General features: G+C 37.8%; 1 non-coding gene across 1 annotated transcript; it reads left to right on the forward strand.

Moving 5' to 3' along the window:
* Positions 1 to 12,675: 12,675 nt before the first annotated feature.
* LOC112472543 lies at positions 12,676 to 12,810 on the forward strand. Its single transcript, XR_003043647.1, has one exon. It is a non-coding gene; the product is annotated as a U8 small nucleolar RNA (small nucleolar RNA).
* The last annotated feature ends 11,354 nt before the right edge of the window (positions 12,811 to 24,164 follow it).

Consider the following 24,164-nt stretch of genomic DNA (forward strand, 5'->3'; position numbering starts at 1 on the left):
TATCGATCGTTAAGTGTTCCGTAAAATGTTTAATGGTAGCTCTGCTTTTATTACAATTCAATCTAAAAAGAATTGTTCCTAAAGCAGAAGAAGATATGGCTAAAACTTTTCCATGGACAACTGACAGTAGTACAAGAGTGTCTTGCTGAAATTTGTATTGGTTTTCTCTTGCTACATAACAAAATTCCACAAACTTAACTGCTTAAAACAACACCCATTTATTATCTCACAGTTATGCAGACTGAAGTCCAGCACAGCATGGTGGGGTTCTCTTCTCCAGATATCACAAGGCTGAAATCAAGGTGTGGCCTGGAGTTGAGTTCTTGTCTAAAGATTCTAAAGAATAATCTGCTTCCGTGCTCACATGGTTGTTAGCTAAATTCATTTCCTGTAGTCGTACTGAGAAGCCGTTTCCTTGCTGGCTCTCAGCAAAAGGTTTCTCTTAGCTCTTAGAGGTCATTCTCAGTTCCTTCCCTTGAAAATCCTCTATCTTCAAAGTCAACAACAGAGAATTTCCTTCACATTGAATCTCTGTAGTGCTTCGATTCTCTCTGAATTCTGCAACCAGAGAAAATTCTGCTCTTAAAGAGGTCATGTGATCAAATTAGTCCAACCCAGATAGTCTTCCTATTTTAAATTAAATTAATAAATAACCTTAATTTTATCTGCAAAAATCCCTTTTACCATGCAACATAACATAACCATGAAGTAACACCAGAAGCAGAAATCATGGGGCCATCTTAGAATTCTGACTACCATAAAAATTTTAATATTAGGTGGGATGAAAAAAAACGTGTATCGTATTTTAAGGTAGAGCTAGAGAAGAATGTGGCAGCCTTCTAACCACTCTTTCTGGTCTCCATCTTGGTGCTTCAAATTCAATCTTCATAGAGCTGCCTTCATTAAATATCTAAAAGCAAAACTTATAAGCACCTCACTGACTACAAGATCAAGTTTAAACTTCTTAATTTGATCCACAAACCTTCCACGATTTGGCTGATCTCTCAAAACTACCTCACAAGCCTCTAATTCCATGTTTCTGCTTTGTGACCCCACAACACCAAACTGCTTATAGTATCCTTCATTCACCATGTTTCTCACCTCTGTGTCTAGTCAATCTGTGCTCTCAGCCCAGAATACCATATCTAGATTTTCACCACCCCAATGTTTAGGTAAATCTTATTCATTTTTCAATTTTACTCATGTCACTTCATTTACTCATTCATTTATCAATAAATAACTATAGAACATCCATTCTACGATAGAGACTAAGTTATTGTGATAAAAGAGACTCACACAGTTCCTGCTTTCATAGAGCGCACACTATCATTGGGTAATAGGCCATTAAACAAATGATTAAAACCCAGCGATGAGTGCAATGACTGGAGAACTGGTACACCAACAAGAGGCACTTAACCGAAGTCAGAAATTTTCTGGAGGAAGTAACATCCAAGTCAAGACTTAGAGTATGAGTAAGAGTTAGTCTGGTAAATGGGAGTGTGAGAGCAGAGGATGTTCCAAACAAAAGGAATAGCATGATAACGTACAAACACATGTGTGTTAGAAAGAACATGGTTTCTCTGAAGGACTCAAAATAGCTCAGTCTACTGGAGTATGAAGTGCCCAGGGCAGTATATACCCTTTCCCTGAGCTAATGAAGAGCCATTGAAGTTTACAATTAGATTTGTGCTTAGACATCTCCCCAGCTGGCCTGCAATAACATATTGGAGGAGGGACTAACAAGAGGACAGAAAACAAGCAGGGAGTCCAGGGCAGTAATCCAGATCAGAGATGACAGTGAAAGGTTTTATGTAGGAGCAAGAGAGACTGAGGGATATGGACAGGTCTGAGAGAAGACGCCACTTACAAGAACTTGGTGATGAATCAGCTATTGGGGATGAGGGACGGTGATGGCCATGTTTCTGGCTTGGGCAACAGGGTAGATGCCAGTGCTTGTCTCTGTCAGTGAGAACATGGGTGGAGGAACAGTTTTGTGGGGGAAGATAATTGTTGCCAAACAGCTTCTGGGATAGCCAGTAATTTACAAAGCCTGTTTCAATTCTTCCTATAGCCCACCTGTATGATTCAGCTGCATTAAGCAAGAGAAGAAACCCATTTGTTGTATAGAAATGGCACCAGTCACTTGTTCCCCCAGTTATCTACCTCTGGTCCCAGGATAGAAGATTCCCATCATCTGAGATTTCTTTATTGAGGCAAAGATGATGGAAAATGATTGTAATAATGATTTCCTCTTGCTCGTTCCTCTGATAATTGAGCTCTTCTTCCAGATGTCTGCATGGCCCGCCCTAGCCCTCTCTTTCTTCTGGTCTCTACTAAAATATCATCTGATCAGAAGGGACTTGCTGACAACCCTTGATAAAAATTTCCCACCCACGCTCCAGCACTCCCTAGTCGTCTTTATTTTTCTCCATAGCACTTTTTGACAGAATGTGTGTATGTGCTATTTTCTTTTTTAGTGGAATATAAGTACCACAAAGGAAAAGACTTTTTTATTCACTGCTGAATCTCATTCTATATAACAGTGTTCAGCATATAGTGGACACCAGTAAATATCTGTTGAGTAGATGAATGAGTGAAGAAAAGAAGATCTGTTGCTGAGAAGATTGATATTGGCTGGAGAAAATTATGTAGGAATCGTCAGGATAAAAATAGTATTAGAATCATAAAAGTAGACAAATTTTCTCAAGAAGAAAATACAGAGTTGTAAAAATTCTTGAGGAATTCCAACAGTCACAACCTTTAAATTATGCTCTATAGGAGACGGGTCTGCAACAGAATGAGAGGGGCAGTCAGGGAAGCAGAAGGAAAACCAGAAAGTAGAAGAGTCAGAGAAGCCAAGAGAGGAGGGTGATCATGAAGGAGGTGTCAACAGTGGCAAACGTAACCAAGAAGACAAGTAAGAGAAGTTCTAGAAAGTCTCCATTGGATTTAACAACCAAGATGCCATTTGTAGCCTTTATTGAGAGCAATATGGGGGAGAGATGTAGATGAGGGCCAGATTTCAGTAGACTTGAAAATAAAAAGCGAGAGAGAAGGGTTAAGAAAAAGTAGTTGAGGGAAGTAACTAGAGGGATGCAGGGCCCAGGAGAGTTGTTTTGCTTAAGATGATGAAGACTTAAACAAATTTAAAGGTTGGTGGGAAAGACACAGTAGAGAGGAAGAGGTTTAAGATAAGAGAGAGAAAAAAATCAATACCGGAAGATCTCTGAAGTACAGGAAGGGAGGTTTCCTTCTTCTGAAAGCCTCCTCTGACCCCCCGCCCCCCGCCCACAACCTCCTCCTTTCCATCCTCCCCACTACAGCCTGTATCAAGTGTGCACAGGTCTATTATTGCGCAGGTCCAGTGGAATTGTGACTCTGTTTATGTCACTATTGTACCACTAGGTTATGAGCATCATCAGGGAAGAGACAACTTCTGATTCATCTTTTTATCCCCAAGAACTAGCACAGGACCTGGTACACAATGAATGTTCAATAGATATCTGATGAGGGAATTGATAGAGAAGTAGACTCACGGACTGATGGACTCAACAAATATATATTAAATGCTTCTTGAGTCCCAGATTTTGTTCTGGACTTTGGTAATTGAGCAATGAACAAAACAAAGCCCATGAGCAAGTGAATTGAGGAAAAGACATGAGAATGAGGAGAAAAAAGTGAAAGCAGACTTCAGGTAAATGAAACATCATGAACCAGCACCTAATAAATTTAAGAACGTCGCTGCTGTAGAAGGGACACCATGACTCTTCACAGACAATTTTTTTTTTTTACCAACAAGGGGAGGATTTACTTCATAAGGATTGATTATAGTCTTGCCTCCTCATTTCCTGTTTTTAATATTTTTAATCTATGAATCACTTGCTTGAATTTGCCTTTCTCTATGAGCTCTCAAAAGTGAATCACACTGGTTTTCCAGCTCTTTACTAAAGGAAAGATAAAGATTCAAGCTCTCGGGGTACAGTGGAGTTAAAGCCTTGACCATGGATTATTTCAAAGTACCTTCTCACTCAGGACCCTAGTCATCGTTATGTTCTCCTATAGGAATTAAATGGAAAAGATGGGAATGGAGGTAGGTAAATATCCCTATGAGCATTCCCCGGCAAGCTATGATCCACTAAAAGCAAAGCTTTAAAAGATATTGCTCAAACATTTCCAAACAGAATGCCGATGTTTGAGTCAGAGCACATCCAGGAACACCTCAAGCTTCATAGATAGGAGAGATTGAGGTATCAACACACAACAGCACTACTTTGATGGCAAGAAGCCATTCTAGGTCACTTATGTAAGTAATATAAAAGTTATCTAAACAAACACATCAGGGAACATGGCAGTCACTGTGGAGTAGTTAAGAATCCACATCCTAAAGGCTCTCGAATATCAGGTGTTCATCAAACACTTGTTTTCTCTTTACTTATTTCCCTTACTGTGGTCATTTTTATTTTTTCAAAAATAAGAATTGAATACTTTGTTAGGTCTTTTAACTCTGAAACCCAGTTTCTAATCTTGGTTTGGCCCATTACTCTTGTCCAGTTATCTCTTCCTCTAATGATGTTATCCAGTTGAATAGACACTTCTACACAGATTGCTCCCAATCCTTTGACCATGAGCTCAGACCTACATTGCAGTCTTCCAGCCAAATACCTGCACATCTCTCCAATACCACAAAGCAAACATGTTCAAAAACAAATTCATCCTCCTCCTCTATAAAACTAGTTCTTCCACCCAACTACCCAGTTTCTATTAATGGCATCCCTGTTATACTAGGTAGAAACCTCAGTTGTCATTGACCCCTCCCTCTCTTTCATCTTTCCCTCCCATCCATTCTTAAATTCCATTGAGACAGTCTCTAAGACCCATTTCCAAAATATCAGTTCCATCTATCTTCCTCAACAGTCGACTTCTCTTTCTATCCTCACTGCCTTCAATCTGCTTCAAGTTCCTGTTTCTTCTCACCTGGACTATTGCAACCACTGTTACTGGGGAAAGAAAATTTCACAACCAGATAGATTTGTATTTAAATCTTGGTTTCATCCCTTTCTAATTGTGCGATATTGGGCAATTTTCACAAACCCAATCCTCAATGGTTTTACAAAATGATGGTTTATTTCAGGAGTCTATAAAATAATGTAAGTTAAAATGCCTACCACATAATTGCTCAAAGGATTAATGACTCTTCCCCCAAAAGTGTGTTCTGAGCATGTCTTTTTTGTACTCATAAACTTCTAACGACTTCCCTTTTTCTACAAAAACAAGACCCAGCTACTTATTTGCCCTCCGCAATATCACCCAAGCTACTTTTCCCAAATTCCCCTTTCAGTCTTCCCCAAACACATCCACATTTTTACCATGTTTGTCTTTCCACCCGATATGACTTTTCCATTAATCTCCACCAGTCAAAATTTTGCCCATCCTTTAAGAAACAGCTTAAATGCCACCCCCTCCATGAGGCCAAATGTGTGCTCTCCTTTTGAATTCCCACTTCACTTTCTTAATCTCTATATTGTGGAGTTCATCATATTCTGCCTCATACTATGCTCATAAGTATCCTTGTCTTGTTCTAACTACAATTTAGAAGAATCTAGAAATTAGAAGAATCGTCTAACTTCTTGTTCATCTCTAAAACCTACTGCTTTTCATTTATTTGATACTCAGGAAGTGAGCTAAACTGATTTTAAGGACATGCTCCCTGCAGGGGCATGTATCTGTTAGGATACAAATTTGATGCAGGCAATCATTTTTAACTATTTCAATCAATAATATATCCAGAGTCATGCTTAAAATATAGTGAGTGTCCCAAAACTATCTATTGGGTCATTTTATAATCCAAGATTATCCTTTGAGCCAAGAAAAAAGCCCATATAATCCAGTTTTTTTAAAGTTGTGTCAATTAATAACACCTAAGCTCTGAACGGTTTCATTTTCTCCTATCAGGGACATTGTATGGTTTATAATTAATTGAAAGGAAATGGGCACCAGGTGCCCAAACAGGGAGAGCACTCAAAGAAAGAGAGTCCAGTCCACATGCCCTTAGGTGCCCTTGATCAAACAGGCTTCTCCATAGCTGCCTGATAGCCTCCAATTGTCTAATATTCCTCTCTCTATCTTGCATAGACACTAGGTCTGCAATTTGGCAGGGGCGTAAATTAAAACCCAGGAGAACAATTACAGGAATGCTGGCCTCTGAAGTCAAGGCCAGCCAACAGTATGATTCAAGCACTTAATGTTGCCTTCTTGTGCTTCAGTTAGAATACTGAGAGGAATCACTTGCCAGCCCATCCAGAGTCAGAAAAACATTGCTGTGTGGTGGGCTAGGGTCCCTAAGCAGGCTGCAGACGCCATTTTGTTAATTCTGACAAGGCTTTAAGCTATGCCTATAGATCTAGCCTGCTCACTTCTTGCTGTGGTAGACTGGGAGGAAAGAGAGAATGGGAAGAGCAAAACCTTTCAAGACACATAGACCCGGTTCTGAATGCTATTCACCACTGACTAGTAGTGTAGCTGTGGGCATATTATTAGCCTCCCAGACTGCAGATTCTTATCTGTAAAATAATGCCTACCTTGCAGCATTGTTGTAAGAATGAAAGGTAATATATGTAAATCACAAGTCTCCTAGCTATTGCTTTTGGTGTTATTACTATTATTAGATTAGAAAAATCAAAGGAAGTAACCACAGAGTTTAAGCCAGCATTTCTGACAGAATCCTAAGAATTCATCTTTACTAATTATCTAGAATATGGCTCATTTTGTCCCTTTGAAACATAATGACAGATTTCTAAAAAAAATAATCAACTGGCAATACTAAGCATTCTAAAACCCAACTGACAATAAAAACTTTCAAATGAATTTTCAGAATTTACCACTAGCAGAAAGTTTGCTGGATTGCCCTAATTTTCTCTCATCACCTGAACCTCAATATTCAACAAGCAGTGCCCTTGAAGTCTCTTTGCCTCCAGGTCACTGCCACCTACAAAGATTGCTTCTCTTTTCGGTTTGCTCTTCTCTATATCCATGCATCAACCAACCAACCAACACGTGCATGCAACACACACACATGCACACATGCACACTCTAGTCTCCTTCAGTCATCTTGACCTGTCTTCAGCACTTCCTCAAACCTACTGTCGCCCTCATTCCCACAGCTACCAGGCCCCAAAGAGGGGAAAGATAGAAGAGACTTTTTCACAGCAGCCGCAATCTGACAAAGTGCCAATAATCTTGGCAATCACAGCAATTAAAAAGTTACTCAGCTGTCACTCATCATTCTCACTCCTAAGATAAGTAAAGTCCCTGGTCTGATTGTATCTGAAATACATGCTTTCTAAAGTTTATATTGTATCCTATGTTTTATACAGATTTTAAATACATAAATCACACAGATTACTAAATGCTATATTTTTCCCCTTATAGGCCATCCTGGTTGATGTACTAGTCATTTGCTTAATCGTCTGATTTTCTTCAGAGCTCCTTATCTGGTTCTATGATACTAAAACTGACTCTAATTCTGGAACATTCTCCCCATTGGCTCTGGAAGACAACATCTTAGTTTTTCAACTCTGTGACCTGAAGGCTGGGGGAGCTGGCCTCTGGAACCTAAGACTGAAATGGAAAAGTTGTTTAACAATTATCTTATCCACTGTGTTCTATAACATTTACTTTACTTTCTCATTCCCGACTTTGATGGAAATTACTCAGAATTGCTTAGTTTCATTCAATCATCTCTTCTACTCTTAACCACAACACAACAAGGCCAACATCATTTTCATTTATTTATTGCAGTCGTGCTTTAACTCTTGAATCAGCTTCCAGGCCAATCTCACTTCAGCCCCATTCCCTTTCACCCTTCTAAGCAGAGTAATTATTCTGGACAGCAGCTCTTCCTAAATTACTACATTACTCACAGGCACTTAACAGCTCCCACTGTCACATATAATCCAAACTCCTATGACTAGCACAGGAAGCCCTCTGTGATCTCGCCCTCACCACCCTCATCTTTTGCCAACTTTTGGCTCACTGTGTTCTATGCTATCAAACATATCACACTGCTTTACATCTTTATATCTCTTATCATGCAGCTCTCTCTCTGTGTGAAAAAGAAACATCTTTCCTCAGCTCATTTCCAAACCTAGAAAGCTCTGAGTCCTCTTTCAAGAATCTGTTTAAGTCTGACCTCACCAGCTAGAGATTCTACCTTCCTTTTTTCTGACCCATTCCTCTTTATTCTCTTATTTGTGCTATTGTATCTATCCTACTGAAGGGGTTATTTATTTTTGCCTCAGTGACTAGCCTATGAGCTCTTTGATAGTAGGAACCATGTCTCATTTACCTTGGCTCCTCAGTGCCATGCAAAATGCTTGGCACATAGTTGGTGTTTTATAAACATTTATCACATTGACTTTTCCCAGTTTCTTTAGGGGATCTTTTGACAAGAATCTGTCCTAAAAGGACTTCAGCTTGAAAAGACAAATATTGCAAGAGTTCTTCTTACATTAATTGCTTCGAGTATCATTTTATATTACAGTAACACCTGAAATATCTTTTCTTTTATATCTTTTCTTAGAAAGTCACCTCATTTTGCCTGTTCGAACAAGCCTGGAAACTTTGGTGTTTGTTTTGAAACTGAAAAGTGCCTTAAGAGGCACTTAGTGCACTTGGAAAGGGTTGAGAAGAGACCCACAGAGATGATTAAAGGCTAGAAAACAGACTAAGAGAACGGAAAGGGAAAGCTAAAGGCAATTGGGTAATTGACGTCAAGCATGTGAAGGGCTGATATTAACAAGGAGGGTGATGAGCCCTTCCTGTCCATATCCTTTAAGGGGAGAGCAACAGGAAATGAGGTGAGCTGCAGCAGAGACGATTTGGATTAGATAGAGAGGAACTTTCCTGGCAGAAAACATTGCTATACACTGAAGGACCCAACAGCAACAATACCTTAGTCTTTCTTTCTCTCGCAGTATAGAAACATTGGAAATGCTCCCAACTGTCTAGAATGTTCCATGTGCAACATTACCTAAATGCAAGGATGGAATTGTACAGTTTTAAGGGACCATCTCCAGATGGCACATAGATTTTTGGCACCCAGGGCACACATGGCTTGACAAAGTCTTTTTAACTCTAAAATTTTGGGAAAAGTATCTCAGAAGAACTGAACTCAATTGTTACCTTTTTTCACTAAACATTTACAAGTCCCTTCTCTAGCTCAGTTTGTTTTTTAGGTAGCATCGCAATGACTAAGGCATAGTTTATTCTAATAAAGGAAAGAGCTGATTATCAAACATTCGTATAGGACTGTCAGACCTCAGTGTTCAACATTTGGTCTGTCACTCATACACACACACGTGGACACACACACACGCAATATATACACTACACAGCAGCCACCAAAACTACTTGTATTTTCTCCAAGTAGCACCCGCCTCCTGCTGCTCTAATCTGCAAGCCTGTGAAAATGCTATTTCCTCTACCCGTAGAGCCACTCCTACTTCTTACTTAGAAAACCCCTCATTGTCCTTAAAGGCATAGCTCAAGTGTTACCTCTTCCAAGGTGCCATTTGGTCAAAGCTACCACTCCTTTCATCCTTACTCTAGATTATAACATTGTTTCATGATTCCTGACCATAAGCATTAGAAAAGGACTCAAAGTAACTCTAATAAATGAGAATTTACTGGAAGTATATCAGTAGCTTAACAATAGCTGGAAGAACAGGCTCAGAAATGCCTAAGATGCAAGAAAGGTAGAGGCAAGAAGCAGAAGGCACATTAGCCTCATAGCCAAAAGGATCAGAGAAACTATTTCCTCCATTCTACTGTCAAAGTCCTAGAAGAAGTTCCAATTGGCCAACCCTGGATCACTTGACTGGGCTGACCAGCCTGTGGCTGCTCTAGAGTGAGAGAGGAGGATCGATCCCTTCTAGTTTCCCTGATAAGAACCAGTTACTAGAAATTATCTTCCCACTAACACTCATAAGATGGAGGAAAGGCAGTTTTTCCCAAAAGAAACTGGAATACAATGAAAAAAGCAATTCATGCTAGATAGCTCTCTCTCACACTCATCTCATTGTGGAGCATGAAATCCTTAAATTTTCTGACTGTATTCTCAGCAAATTTGTGTGTTCCCTGAGGGCAAGGTACAGAGACAGTGATCAATGTTGGGTACAGAGACAGTGATCAATAATCGTTTATAGAGCAGACTCCTGATCAATATTCGTTTCTAATGTATGAAGATCAAGACAGTATTCATCTCTGTGCCTGCCAAGTCCAAGTTCAATGCTTTTTCTACTCTCTTATAATGTTAACAGGAGTGATACCATCAGCTTAATCCCAGTTATCAGTTTCTTAACCTAAGAAGCACGTTGGTTTTGTTAATAAATTGAGATAGCTATAGTAAGTCTTAGTTATGGCTGGCAAAAAAAAAAAAAGTCTCAAAATAGTCACAAAATTGAAACTCATGATGTGCAAGTATATTTTTTAAGCATCTGTTTACCTTTGAGTCAAACTATGACATTTGTAAAACTTCTCAGACAATGCTACCCATAATAGACTTTGATTTTTCCAGAGCTAATGGTAACTATAAGAAAACAAAATTATAAGAAAAATAGTACCATAAGGTTGTAAATAAACCCTAAATGTAATAAATAATAAAATAGTACATGAGTGTTTTCATGGTCACCATAAGGAAGGCAAGCAAGACTGGCTTGACAAATCCATTTCAATATCACCAGTGTTCATTGACAGTGTCTACAGCCATTCAAACCTGTGACCCTACACACTTCGTTTAATCCAATTTCAATTTCATTCTGAATCATACTTGGCCCTATACTGAGTATTGCTTTCATTGAGATGAATAAATGCACACTTTGTTCAAAAGAAAAAAGTCTTTGGGAATTCACTGGCAAGTTTTCAAAAGTTCGGGATTTAGATCTTATAGATGACTAAGAGATAAGTTGAACTCTCCTTGGAGATGCATTGTCATGAACATTGAGAATAATAATCAGGTGCTTGACCATGAATTAACAGTGCATTTGCCCTTATGTAATATCTATTGCCCTGGGTATCAAGTCATCAAGGTTATATCAAAGAAAAAAATTAGCTTTGGACTCCAAACTTATATATATCTGTATAAAATTGGCTCAGGAATTATGGTCTGAGTCCTTTTTCAATAAATATCTCACATGAAGCTTGCATATTGTCCTCATTTTCTATATCACTAAAAAATACAAGTTACATAACTAGAGTTCTATATATTCAATTGGCTGGATTACATTAGATGTTTGGGGAAATAATGTTTGCTAATAATAAGCAGTAAAATATTAGTGTTATGTAGAGTCTTATTTTGAAGGGCTTGTTAATCCAGATACATTTTAAATTCTAACTTAAGATCAAACTGGTATATGATAGTAATTTATATATGATTATATCATGATTGCCCCTTTCCATCCCATAGTATTCCACTTAAAATTCACTAAAAAGGCAGGAGAGTTAGGGCTCACTGGTCCAAATCTGGATTTACAGGTTAGCTGCCAAGTCCTGTGAAGGACTTGAAAGAAACTATCAACTACCCTGAAAGTATGTTGAAACTGCTTTTGCTGATGAGAATCTATGATGGTGGACCAGTTCAGCAACCCTGAATTGTTTTTACTGCAGTTGTGGATTACCTGTGGTTTCAATGGACTACTGTGTATGCTTTGTTTATTTTATCTCTTCTTCCTTTTGGAGAAACAGCTGGAGAACAGACATCCTGCTGCTAGGAGCCTGGGGTCTTGGAATATTAACAGGAAGCCACATAAGCATCTTCATTACTTCACCTGTGGCATAAATGGCAGAAGGAATGGAGCCTGTCAGGAGGAATTGATTTAAAACAGAATGAAGCAGTTTGTGGACCATATGTTTGAACATCCAAGTAACTGCCACTAGCCTAATAAATTGGCTTCCTTCAAGTAGAGTTCAACCAGAGGGAAGAGAAAAAGTCAGTTTCCTATAGAAAGGAATAAAGGCAGGCCTCAGTAGCCTGTGGCAATAAATGGAATAAAATAGTTGGTGCATTAGACCAAGAAGTTGTATCACATAATTTGTATCAGCTGCTTTTAGCTTTTAACAAAAGATGTGGGAGTAGATGGTAGAAATATGTGGATGGGAGAGGAGGAAGCTAATAGCCTTACAAGATACTTTCATGTGTTTTCCATCATGTATAATTACTCATCCTAAGGCAAGAGAGTATTGCATAAGGATCATTCCAAATATCTTCTGAATTTGTGTGTGTGTGTGTGTTTTGGGGGGTGCATAGAGAGGAGGAAAAGTGAATATAAAACATCAATGTCCTGTTCTCCAAATAAAGATACAGGGAAGAAATATTATATGATCTAAAACTCTTAATGCAATGTTTACATCACATGGGTCAGAAATATTCCCGGAAGTGGAATTCCCTGGTACAGATGCACCTTCCCCTCTGTAGGTTGAAGATATATATATATAAAAGAAGAAGAGGAAGAGGAAGAGGAAGAAAAAGAAGAAAGAAGAGGAAGAGGAAGAGGAAGAAGAAAAAGAAGGAGGAGGAGGAGGAGAAGGAGAAGGAGAAGAAAGAGAAGGAGAAGGAGAAGAGGAAGAAGAGGAAGAAGAAGAAGAAGAAGAGGAAGAAGAGGAAGAAGAAGAAGAATCTGATCGTCAGGTAGGATGATCCTTACCTGTTCCTCCTTTAGAAGGCAAATTGGAAAGTGATGATTGGAGTTCGCATGATTTGTGATTATTGTTTCTGTGTAGTCAGGGCTCGCAACACCCTGATTGCTCTTATCTGATTCTTCCTGGGGAAAAAAAAAAGGAAAAAAATTTTTTGGAAAAAAATCCATTTCCCTTTTAAACATGAAAATGTATTACTGAACAGAAAGACAAAAGAGGGAATAATAATTTCAACATTCATTTTTGAGCACACACTGGCACCTTCATTCTACTGTACCTAGTAAACATTTATATACCTATGGCATATTGAATTCCTTAGGGCCTTACATGCAGTCAGTCTAACTTTGCTAAAATGCACTTAAGAAAGAGAATGCAGAAGCACAAATTCAGACAGCAGTACTCATCATCATACCATGCAATCACTATGAGTCCATGAATCAGATCTAGGCATAAATCCCAGCTATCCCACTTTTAGTTACATGAACTTGAATTAGTTACTGTATTTTCCTGAATACTAGAAATTCCTCCATTTTCCCAAAGAGAAGGTTGAAAACTTTTTCTATCTACTGGAATTATATAAACTTTCAGGAATATAAATGAAAAAATCAAATGTCTACTTATAAAATTTTATTTATTTAGTCATATAAATACTTAAAATCATAGAAACATCAATTCAGAAAGAGTTTTGTCACTCTCACATTTCATGAAAGAGTTTTCTTCAAATTCTTAATATGCAGCATTGGCATCAGTTCATCTGACATCATCTTCATTTCTGGATGGGTTGTTTGATGCTGTCATTAGAAATTTTATTCCAAACAACAATTACCCATTCACATAACATTAAAACAATTGCTTTGTTCATTCATCTTGTAGGTGAATATTTGTACTATTGTGTTCTCTTAACATAATAAGTGATATCTGGCTTTTGACAGGCCTCTTTTTAAAGGCTGTTTATGATGACATCCAAACCTTGCAATTGTGAAGTCACCACTCCACTCCCACCCATCACAAGAATAACAAATAAATCTCTGTCAAATTCCTTTTCCTCCTTTTTTAGAGATTCTTCAGGTGATTTGTAAAAGCTTTGGAGACCAAAATTTTCTGAGATCATCTCAGGATTATGTAGCTTTAGAAGTTGAAGAAGTGCCACATAATACAAGAGACTTTATAAAGATGAAACTAAAGGTGATTCTCTCCTTTTTGAGGGTAGGTTTGGAAACTATTTCATCCTATATTTTAGTAAGTACAGTACTTAATCTCTTGAAGTGTGTTTACTCCATTGTAGGACAGAGCCAATAATAGTACTTTGGTCACAAATGGTGGTGAAGGTTAAATAAGATGACGCACTGCAGTAACATCTAGCACAGTGCTGTGTGCCTGGGAAAAAACAGACATTACCAATTGCTACTGCCCCAATCTGGAGTTCCACAAATTAAAAATAGAAAACCTAAAGAGTTATGTCCAAAACAAAGCCCACAAAAATCTAAAATGAAGTAGATGTGGACAGGTTAAAGGAACTTGGAATATTCTTCCAAGAGGAAAAAAGAAAGAGTAATATAATAAATAAATTTCTAAACAGAAAGGATTCAAACAAAGAATAATAAGTATTTCTAATCTTTTTCTTTACTCAATAAAATGGTCATATTATGCATCCAAATTACAACATAAAAGACTTTAAAAAAACAGATAATTTTGGTATAGTTTTGTCTAAAGGCAGTATTATCGAAGGAATAATATTTTAAGGTCCCGATTAAACTGTTTCAATAAACCAAGATGAGCTACTATGAAGTGAAGCATAGAAATGTAGTGCCAGTAGTACAGCATGTAAACCAGGGCAGGGATGGAGACTAAAGAGATGGCATTATTTGCTGAGTACTTTGGGTATTGAGCAAATTTATATTTTGGTGTTTCTCATCAAGGGATAGCTTTCCTTCCAGAGACTGCACTACCATTGGAAAAAGCATAAACCTTGGAACTCCAAAGACCTGAGTTCGAGTCTCAGCTTTTCTTCTTACTATAACTTTGGAGAAGCTTCTTAAACCCCCGGATCTTATGTTTCATCATCTTCAAACAGTGCATAAAAACATAAATGTTACAAGGCTATAACAAGGATTCAGTGAAATGTTTATGACATGGCTAAGTATGTGGCACATTGAATATTTCAAGTGTTGCTTCTCTTGTCCCTCAAATTATGCTTCTGAATATATTCCAGTTTTCAGAAGCTGAAGTTATCATAAAGCATTGTCAGCTGTGACTCTCACAACTGAGGGAGACTCACCCTTCAGTGTATAACAAAGCCACATCATGGCCTGATTTAGTTTTAAATAACAAATTCCTCAAACATGGGATTGGACAGAAGTAAACAGACTTTTGCTGAGTGTATGGAGTTGTTATAAAGCTTTCCATTCAGCAGTTGTTCTGAGAATGGTTCTGCTGCTTAGACATACTCTTAAAGGGGACCTCATCCTTGGTCACAGGACTTTCTTATAGTTGTTATAAATGTCTCTACAGCCTTCTTTTAATCCAGGTACGAAAGGTTTGAAACGCTTTTAAACACTTTAGCAAGGTATATTAATTAGAACAAGGTTTAGCTGACATAATAAAAGCACCCAAAATGCAGTAACTTAAGTCAGAAATTACTTTTTTTGCACATAGCAGTTCAGAGGGAAGTGGTGCTGGGCTAGTAGGACAGGTTTGCCATCCTCCAGACATGGCTTCCATCTCTGGATTCTAGGGAACTCCCATGCAATGAGAGGAGAGCCAGGAAGCACTCCACATACCTTTCTAGGTGCATGACCTATAAGTCATGCATACTTCAGATTACAACTCATTGGCCAAAATTTAGTCACATGTCCATACCAGCTACAAGGGATACTGGAAGCCTCATGCTAGAAAGCTATGTGCCCAGTAAAAGCCCAAGAAGAGAGAGATAATGAATGTTGGGGTTGGACCAACATAAAATTATGTTGATGTTCTTCATTAAATTAAGGAGGGAAAGTTGTCTGGGTGGTTTAACACTTTATTAAAAGACCACCTAGTTTTGGAAAGTACAAACAATATACCTTTAACCTGAAACTTGATGTGGTAAATATGCATAACATGCAATGAATAAAGACCCTAGGAACATAAATTGAGGCAGTAAGTACAAACCTTCCTGTTTATATAACAAAAACTTGAGTCATTGAGTCTTACTGAGGCCAAGCTACATCTGGGAAAATCTGAATATGCTGACCCAGAAAAGAGTTGGAGTAGAGCTGTACTGGAACAATGACAGCACTTAGCCTCAATCTTTTAGAAATTCAAAAGTTATGGGGAGGGATCCCTGAACAAGCCTGAGCAAGCCTAGACAACTCCAAAAGAAGAAAAATCCCCACTCTGACACAGAGTTTATGGTTTATGAAACATCAGTTCAGATGAAGTGACAACACCCCCATTTGACTGTGAGAGAATATCTCTTTGGCCAAAGAATAGTAAATTTCCATTTGTAGTCAAGAATAGGTTTACCAGATGTCATTTTGCCAAGTCTTATGGGAATCTTTTCCAACCTATTTGAGAGACTAATATGTTACTTTATTTCATTGTCTGAACTTCACATTTATTTTACTCCAACAGAAAACCAGAATAATTTGTCAATAAATGCTTGTCCATTAGCTTAAAAGAGTTCGTCCTGATCTCATAAATGTTTTTATTAACAAATAATTCTTTTCTCTGAAACTTCACACTTTGCAGAGATTTTTTTCTAATTTTTTTCTAACGAGAACAGAGAATACACAAGAATTTTTAGATCTTCAAGATTTAAAACACACACACACACACACACACACAGAGAAGCACAAGCAAACCAGAGATCAGTCTCAATCACTTATTTAAAATGGATAAAATTAAGAGGAAGTAAATCCCTTGAACTACTTGACAAAGGAATTGGAGAAATTTGCTAAGAAATTAAACAATCACTACCAGTTTTGAAGATTCTTAGGTATAAAAATTTCATTTTCTAGTGAAGAAAATCCAAAAAACTTGACTTGGGCAAATCCCATATGTCTTTGGACTTCAAATTTCTCATTCGTAAAATCAGGAAGTTGAAAGATATTTCTAAGGTATTTTCTGTTAATAGTTCATGAGTTTGTGAAACCACTAGTTAAGTTTTTTTAAAAAAATTCCAACATCACAAATGTCACAGAATTACATTAAATTTTGTTCCTGCTTCACATACAAGTTTAGTGAATGATAAATTTCCCCCAACTATTAGGGGGAAATCCAGATTCAGAAGACATCTAGTAAAGTTAAGATCTATAAAGGAAGAACTAAACTGTTTTCTAGAGAGCTCTCTAGCCTTTAGAGATGTATGTGTCACTTCACTGATTCTTTGGGCCAACAGGGTATTTGGACAAGGTCTGTTCCTTCCAAACTAGGATTATTTATAATTTTTATCCTGCTGCCAGTAAAATATTTATATCGGATGATCTTCCCCCATTCATGTTAGTTTCAAAGGATTAAAGCTAATTATAGCATTGGTCTTGATTACATTTATGCTAACTTAAATCTACCTCAGAATGATATCGCAGTGAAGCCCTGATTCCGGTCTCAACTCTTCCAGCAACGACAATCCATCTGTATTCCTCAGAGCCACCAGAGCTCTTCCTAAAGCACAAGAGATAGCACCTTGGCAACTCAACAAGCTCCACTGCCAGCTATATAAGTTATGCCATGATATCTCACTCATCCATGGCTTTGCAAGTGCTGCATCAAATACCTACAGTGTCAGTTCCAGAGCGTCCTGTGGCCATAAGGAAACATTAGTGCTAATTCTCAAAAGAGCTTTCCTCTAGGCAGAGGCAGTCCAAGAGGCCAGATTCCATGAAATTTTGTGCAAAGAGAAAGCAGCCACCTTCTCTGAGGGGAAGCAGACCTGCCTCAGAGTATGCACTGGATTTCAGGGCAAAAACTATACAGTTGTACCAGGTGGCCAGGACTTTCCTCATCCCCATCCACTTATTGCCTGCCTTGCAAATCTTCATCATCTTTAAAGATTAACTAAAATCTCATTTCTCTGGGAAGATTTCACTGTCTTCAACTCCTCCACAGTGACAGAATTTTTCTCTGTGAGCCCACAGCATCCCATGCCAATCCTTACTGTATCCCACTCTGCTTGCAAGGAATTCCCATCATATCCCTTGTCTAATTGATGTTAAAGCAGTTAACAACATTTAAAATCCATACAACCAAACAGTCTAAGAGTAGCATCAAGTGTTGACTCATGTTCTAAATATATCCTTTATACACAGCTATTTCCTTCTCAAAAAAAGATAATGGCTGATTAATTTACATATTTCTTTTTAAATTTGGATAAAAGTTGCATTTTCTATTAAAAATTTCAGAAGTACAATGTGTAAAATAATTTTCAAATGTTGTTTTATATTCTTTCTCTCTAATTTTTCTGCTCTGACACCTACAGAAAAACTCATTTTTTTACCCAAAATGTAAATCAGCTAAATTTTAAAATGAAGAACTGATTCCTATTGACTAAGAAAAATTTAGTCCTTTACACAGGAATGGAAGTTCCCCATTTCCAGAGATCAGCAAATCATCTGCTATCATTTAATAAGGACCAAGGCATACGCCAAGTATGCTAGGTGGGGAGGCTTAATTCAGGGTTTCTCAACCATGACACCAATGAGACTTTGGCCAGATAATTCTTTCTTTGGGAGTTCATCTTGTGCATTGTGGGCTATTTAGCATTATCTCTGGCCTCTACATGCTTGATGCCAGTGCCAATTTCACTCATAGTAGTAACAACCAAATATGTCCCTAAACATTGCCAAACACCACTTGGGGGAAAAAATTGCCTCCAGTTGAGACTCACTGCCCTTAATATACTGTCTATACTTAATAGAACCAGTCGTACAAATACGAGCTCCATTTTAGAAACCATATTACTCTGAGCAAGCTACTTAATACCTCCAAACTTCATCATGTGTAAAATGGTGCCAGGAAGACCCATTTTCACAGTCCGTGTGAAGAGTAAATGGGAAAAAGTATACGAAATTCTTAGAATAGCACCTAATATATTGCAAGCTCTTCATCGCTAATATTTATTATTGTTAGATATTACACTATATTATCAGTTTTGCTAGAATTAAAATACCATAAAATATGCCCTAGTATAATCCTGAATACAATTTAATTTTTAGAGTTCAGAACCATTTCAGTCTCTTACTATGCTTCATCGCAAAAATCAATCATTACTATTCTGTAGCTGAGAAAAGCATGCAAAAGTTTCAGGCACTAGAATTCAGAGGAAGCAAATATTTCCAGTTAAAGAAAAGACTCTGGTTGTTCTCCAACATCTATTCTCTCTTCTTCCCCAGTAATAAGAATTTCAAAAATTTAGCAACCCCAAATATAGTCATACTTCCCAGATTGGAGGAGTCACGTGACAAAGTTCTGGTCAGTGGAATATAAGCAGAACTTGTAGGTACAACTACTGAGATGTATCTTTAGAGGAAGAGGTTCTGCTCCTTCTAACTTTTCATTCATCCTGCTGGATGATTGCAGCACCAGTTAAAACTATGTCAGTTAAAACGGCACCCATGAGACAGTGAAGTGGAAAGTTAGAAGCAGCCTGGGCCCTAGATATCTGTAGTATGGCCCTGCCCTATCAGCTCTGAACTGCCTATATCTTGACTTTAAAGAGAGAGAGAGAGAAAGAAAACTTCTATCTTGTTTAAGCCACTTTTATTTTGAGTCTCTGTTAGTCATAGCCAAATATGTTTAGCACTGGTTTAAAAGTGTGATACCAAGTGGCAAGCATAAAGATACTGGAGGCCAGAAACCTGGCGTCCCACATTATGAAATGGCTCAATATTTCATAAATCTGTCTCTTATAATACCCAGCTGACCCAATCTTTAGCCCTAGGCCATTACTGAAAATTCAGAATGTTGGTTCTTGTCCCTTTTAGTAAAGAATTATGAAAGAGATTAGCTCTAGCTCGAATTAACCAGTTGCAGAAGTAGGTATGAATATCATTTTGCCTATGGTTTGTAATCGAGTTATTGAAAAGCCTGTTAAGTCTAGAGCCTTTTAAGAATGAAAAAGCAACTGCTTCTGTGCATAAACTGAACCCCTTTTAATGGAAATTGTAGACTTAGCAGGAGATAAATACTGATTTCAGCCTTCATTATGTAAGAGTTTTCTGCTAGACAATGAGAGCCAGCCTAGTAAAAAAGATTATATTTAAGGTCTTACCTTCCTAGCTAAGCCCATTTTCTACATAACCAGGAGGGGTAGTGTTATAGGCTAAATTGTTGAAGTCATAATTCCCAGTACCTCAGAATGTGACTGAATTTGGAGACAGGGTCTTTAAAGAGGTAATTAAATTAAAATAAAGTCCTTAGAGTAGGCCTTAATCCAACACGACTGGTGTCCTTATAAGATGAGGAGATTAGGATATAGACATGCACAGAGGGAAGGCCACATAAAGCCCCAGGGAAAGGATGGCCATGAAGAAGCCAAAAAGAGACACCTCAAAAGAAATCAACCCTGCTGATACCTGATCTTGGGCTTGTAGCCTCCAGAACTGTGAGGAAATAAATTTCTGTTGTTTGAGCCACCCCATCTATGGTACATTGTTACAGCTGCCCTGGCAAACTAATACAGGCAGTCAGAGTGATAAGCACAACACAGTGGTCAACAAGTAAAAGACAGAGTCATTAGTTTTAAAATCCATGTGTAAATGAGCCCTTCGGCTTTGCTTACTCAAAAGTGTACTAACCAGAAACAAATAGACCAGACACTTACTAACTTTGCAAGGAAATTGTATTGCCAAAGAAACCACAAGCCTGGCCTGACAAAGCTTGTGATCATCCAAGCCCTAAAGCAACCCCTTGAAACCTAAATACTCTACCAGCAAAAAGGAGGCTGAGAAAAAGGGCTAACTGTCCAAGGTCTGCTTCAGATGTGGTCAAGACACTTCTCCCAGAGAGTCACAAACAAGAGCTGCCAGACATGCTAAGCAAGAGACTTCTCCTTACTCCCTCACTACTCAGATCCAACAAGATTTGATAACTGCTACAGCTCAATGACTGAGAGTATTTGCATTCCCTCCTTTTCCAAATAGGAGTTTTTTCTACAGTTATTCTATTGCCACTCCATTGAAGCATATTGGGTGAGATGAGACCAGAAAATTATGGATCTAAGTGTAACTCTATTCTGACCTCATAAAAGGGACAGAGCCAGCATCACCCAGATATCCTGAAACTTGAACTTATTGCAATAACTGGATGGAATTTTGACCTGAATCTCTTGGGAAAGGGATTCTAAGTGTGAGAAGGAGATACACCAAACTATTTTGGTTTCCATGTAGACAGACCATGGTAGAGATTGTTACATGTCTCTATATTTGTTCTCCATTTCTGCTTCATTATGAGAAGTCCAAAATTTTAGCTGAGTCTATGGCTGCCCAAAGACATTCTTCAGTTTCCCTTGCAACTAAGTATGGCTATACAATTAAGTTATGACCAATGAGACATAAGCAGACATGATATGTGTAACTTCTGAGATGTGTCCTTAAAGTAGAGACACATGTTCTTTCCTATTTTTCTGTCTTGTCTCATGGAACTGAAATGTAAGGGTTAATTCTCCATTCTGTGAATGAAGATCACACACCAGTTCATCCACCTTCGTGAGATGGGCAGTAGAAAGCAACCTGGGTCCCAGAGGACTGAGAAGCCATGATTTTAGCTTCTATACTTTTATATCAGAGAAAAACACATACATATCTTGTTTAAACCAGTAATATTTTGGGACCCCTATTATCCACAACAGAACCTAAAGCCCAACTGATAGACTGATCTTATGTGTTTTCTTTTATCGGCAGACCTGAAAAAACAAATAAGAGTGAGAACAAAAGCAGGAAACTATCATATGATTCTAAATTCTAATTCCCTTGACTCCTTGAGGAAATGTGTCACTCATATTTTGTCAATGCGTATAGCAAATGAGTCTGAGAAAAGAAAGTAGACAGAGTAGGAAACTAAATCAAAAATGGAAGAGATGTACAGATGCTGGGTGAATGGTTTAGAAACAGACCAGCATGACTCACCTCCCTGAATGCTGTCCTCATAATGAGTCAAAAGGAAAGATGCTGAAAAAGATGGGGAAAAAAAAATCAGATATGCATCCTGAAATGGGCTATGCTAATTTTCTCAATTACCAAGGTCCATCTTTATCCATAAATGATTTCAAAGTGAAATGATGACTTCCATAAATTTTAATTTGGTTCTGAGATAAAGGAAAGGGAAATGGCATTTTGCTTGAAAAGTGCTCCTTAGTGCACAAATGTTTGCCCTAGAGTGCCATGGTTCTTGCTTGCACAAATCCCATTTCTATTAATGAGAATTGTGTTGATAAAGCTCCAGCCATCATATTCCATTTTTTAGTGATCCCGCTAGCCTGCACAATGCTTAGAAACCATCCAGGGGATACCGTAGCGATTGTTACAGAAAATAACGTGTGCCCTCATCCATAATAGACTTTCATAATCATTACGTAGACCCATTAGCAAAGCATTTGGGGAGACATATTGTTTAAACCCAGCAATTTGGTAATAGTAACTGCATAAATCAGTGAGTGCTTGGGTATGAAGTTTTGGAGTTATAGGTAGAGGGAAGAGAAGCATGAATTCCTTTTAGAAGAAATTACCTGAATTCAATCAGATGTCATTGCAGTGACCCAAACGAATATACTTCTTATTTCAAGCCCGCTGCATTAACTACATTACTTTTTCCCCGTAGCAAGATTGTTTACAGCCTAATTAAGTCCTTTACGCATCACAATTCTCTACTAAGTGGGGTAAAGAGCACATGGCCTTCATCACCTGCTAAACATATGACATGAAGTGTAAATTCATTTATTTGAATCTTAATATTAAAGGACTTTCTTGAATTTAAGTCATCTGATACCATGTTATGACTTCAATCCAAAACAGTTATGCCCTGAAGTGGTAAGATACCTTTCCAAAGATAAAAAAAAGGCTTCTAACCTGCTCACAATTAGCCATTACAGGCTACTAGGGAATGTTTCATTGGGACTGCCACTCTCGATTAACCAGCGACAAGTGAATAGAAGCGTGAGTAAACAAAATTGGATGCACATGTTACCAATTATTCCCATTAGAGATTTTAATAAAATTGTATGTTTTGCTTTGATTTTTCTTTCTAGCTCCAAGTTATATAAATTAATGAAAGAACAGAGCTTAAACATAAATGTTTTTCTTCTAAGTGTAGAAGAACCACATGCATCAAAGCCCCTATATTTTTTCAGCTATATTCCAGCCTAGCCTCAGCATTTGCTTTGCAGTGGAGCTGATCAGAATTCTATCCAAAGTCCTCAAAAATGACCAAGTGATGCTCTTTGTAATTCAAACATAGGGCTACTTCCTCTTTTCTTCACTGAGCGATAACAGATCATTTAGCCAAGAGACAAAATTTTCCTCTTATTCACTAAAAAGCAAAATTCTGTTTCTCTGTTGTGATTCACTAGGTTTCTGATTGGTAGCATTTTATTGGAGAGATGGAAGGAGAAAGGAAGCCACGATGCTGCTACTGAAAAGATCTTTGGCTCAATACTGAATTCGGAGCTGGTTAAAATAGCCAACCCCTAGAAATGCACTTTTAACTTGAATTTCTTGGACCTGACAGCTTTGACATTTATATTTAAATGTGTGTATTTAAGTATGCATATTTAAATGTACATACATATTTCAATATAGATTATTTTTAAATTTGGGGGTTGTACCAAGCACGGTGTAAACTAAGCATGAATGAAAGATAGACTTTAAAGAAAAATGTGTACTGGAGTGTGACTCAACTATTATTAAATATTAAGCTTGTTTCATATTTTTATTTGTAGTAAAAAAGAACTACAAGAATCTCAGTATATTTGGAAATTGTCATTTTTTTCCCCTACGAATATCATCTAGAACTTTCTAGATTCTATTGGAACAATCATCTTCCTGTGGTTGTGTTTCCGGTGGTTCGACAGATTATAAGACACTAAGGAAATTGTATGTTTTCAAACTGTTCCACAGAGCATGGAGATACCATAATATGCAGCTGATACAAAAGTTAAATAAATTTCTATAACTGGCCCTTCTTATACTTACCAAGAATGCTGAGAATTTGAGTCTTCCAATCATAGGCAGGGCCAAATCAAGAGCTCACACCTTTTTCAACCACAGAGACAATCATGTAGATCAGCAGTCCACAAACTTTTTCTGTAAGGGCCAGAGAATACATATTTTAGGCTTTGCAGACCATAAGATCACTGTTGTAACTACTCAACTCTGCCTTTGTAGTGAAAGCAGCCATAGATGATATTTGGTAAACCGTTTGGTATGGCTGTATTCCAATAAAACTTTATTTACAAAACCAGACTGCAAGTCAGATTTGGCCCTTGAGGTCTATAGTTGGCTGAA

The sequence above is a fragment of the Pteropus alecto genome, unplaced genomic scaffold (genome assembly GCF_000325575.1).
Source record: "Pteropus alecto unplaced genomic scaffold, ASM32557v1 scaffold76, whole genome shotgun sequence".
Classification (NCBI taxonomy): domain Eukaryota; kingdom Metazoa; phylum Chordata; class Mammalia; order Chiroptera; family Pteropodidae; genus Pteropus; species Pteropus alecto.